Here is a 2853-nt window from a genome sequence, read left to right as displayed (position 1 = left end):
ATTAGACTTGATGGATGATTAAGATTGGTTTGCAAGATTTATATGGTGAGTCTCTCTCTCTCTCTCTCTCTCTCTATCTATATATATATATATATATATATATATATATATAGGGGCCTAATCAAATGAGAACTAATTAGTTTGTGGCAACCGTGAGGTCCAATCTCAACCACAAATGAATAGATAAATTAAGAAATTTATAATTTTGGTAATTTTTAATTAAAATTTTAATGCAAGAGTATTTTAGGTATTTTATCTCCTCTCTTCTCTCTCCATCCCCCGTCCTCCGGCAACCGTCCTCCCGCCATCGTTCTCCGGTGATACCACAGTGGTATCACAATGCATCATATATGTGATTGGGTATCACACTGTGATCGTTTGTGCGGTCGATCAGATATATAACACAGTGGTATCACAATGCATCTTATATGTGCTTGAATATCACACTGTGGTATCACCGGAGGACGGTGGCCGGAGGATGGTGGCCGGAAGACGGGGACGAAGAGAGAAGAGAGGAGAGATGAGAGAGGAAAGAAAATACATAAAATATCCTTGCATTAAAATTTAAATTAAAAATTACTAAAATTAAAAATTTCCTTTTTATCTATTGATTTGTGGTTGAAATTGGATCTCACGATTACCACAAACTAGCCAGTTCTCCCTTGAATGGGCCCCTATATATATATATATATATATATATTATATTATTATATTATATTTTAAGTTTGGCAGAATTGACTATGAAACAAGTTTAAAAAAATCAAAATGATGAAATATTAACGGTGTTTCAAGGAAGGTGTGTTTTTTAAAGCTATATAGGGTTTGTTTAGTTTGTGGGAATGAAATGGCAAAAAAATCCCGAAATCGATGGTGAAAACCGAAAACCGGAACTTTGGAGTCGGGTTCGCTGACGTCATAGGATGAGATGCACATAATCAATTTTCGTATCAAGTGCGAGTCGTTAGTGATTTTGAGATTAATGGTGATCAAGAATCCAAATCTATTCTCACGATTTTTACTTTAACTTTCTTCTTACACGATTATTCGTCTATACATATATGTATAAAACATGTATGTGCATGTGTGTCTGTATGTATGTAATATTATGTATGTAATATTATAATATAATAACGAAAGAAAAAGTAAAATAAGTAAGCTTTATACATAAAGTGTTATTCCCGACAAATCACAACAATCAAATATATAGTATACTAATGTAATAAATGAAATTTAAAGATAAATATTTAAAACTTTATATACCATAAGGACCAAATATGTAATTTACTAAAATCACTTGTTAGATTTTCTAACTCTAATTCTTAAGAGCATTAATCCAGGGATGAAAATAGAAAATACATGCACGAAAAAGAAAATGTTTTTAGAGATCAGGAACGAAAATTGTTATGAATATCAAACCATAAAAATAAAAGGACAAATTGCATGAAAAAGTAAAATACATTAACTTGATTTCTATTTTGGATAATATACTTTCAAAACTTCCATTTTGATACTTAAAATGTAAAGTTTTAAACATTTAAGTACTCGGCGTGAAGCATTAACTGGTTATCATGTTGATATGACGAGTAATGTGGTATCCAACTCAATATTATTTGCTGATGTGGTTAGTGATATGATTTTTTTTATTATCTAAAATTAGTCTTTTTTTTAATCTAAAGTTAATCTTCAACTGGTTATCCGTATACTTAAATGTTTAAGACTTTACACCATAGGTATCAAAGTGAAAATTTTGAAAATACGTTACCTAAAAGATGAATCAAGTTAAAGTACATTATTTTTTTTTATATAATTTATCTTAAATAAAAATTATAGTTTATTCCTAATAGAATTATATATATATTTAAAAAATATATGTAAGAATTAGTCAATTTACAATAAAGTCGGATCATTTAATGATTAATACACTTGTGACTTGCCAAGACTTTTCTAAACAAGGGAACACCGGTGGGTTTTTATAATATCTAAAACGTGGGGAAGGGGAGATTTGCATCCTTATGGATAGAGGTGCAATTAAAAAGGTGGAGATATTTACTCTTTTACCCATATTATTTTATAAAAACTGATTTATCAAAAGTTTTAAAAACAATTTTTAATGCATAAAGTACTAGATATTTATTCACAAAGTCTTAAAAGTTATAAAAACAACTCACAATGCATTAAGTACTACTACTACTACTTTATGCATTCAGTCTTAAAATCTTTTAATCTACAATTAAAATAACATATAGTGCGTTACCAATGCACATTATTACCTTTTCTTTTCATGTTCACAAGATACTTTTGACACATTTTACTCATGTCTTCACCTTCTCATACATCCATGTCCTCTCCCCATCCCCCGATATGAGATTCAAACTGATATTCATCATTAGTTATTAAAAGTTCTCTCATTCAATTGCTCTAGAACTCTCGGTCTCGCTCTCGATCTCTTGATTCTTTGCTCTTGGTGTAAATCGAACACATTTGTGGATTCGTTTAAATATGTTGGATTTTAAATATATTGGATTTTAAACTATCATACAATTTCTTTTATTGATAGACTGTAATTAGAACCATAACTCTTATTTATTTAAATTGTATTAATATGTAAAGACCAAGTGTAACTTATATTGTCGTTAAATCTTCTCTAATAAAACCAGTGAAACTTCGAAATCGTTAAATTCACGGCTCTCGTCGCATTACGCGGGTACACAACTAATCTATATATTAAATGCATTTTTTATTGTTCATTATTTAATGATTATATAATATCATTTAATTTTTTATTATTATTTATAATACTTTTTTTCATTTAATCAAACTCTTATTATTATTATTATTATGAAACTATGATAT

This window comes from Cynara cardunculus, assembly GCF_001531365.2.
Source record: "Cynara cardunculus var. scolymus isolate 2C chromosome LG 1, CcrdV1, whole genome shotgun sequence".
Classification (NCBI taxonomy): domain Eukaryota; kingdom Viridiplantae; phylum Streptophyta; class Magnoliopsida; order Asterales; family Asteraceae; genus Cynara; species Cynara cardunculus.
This window is presented reverse-complemented; position numbering follows the sequence as displayed.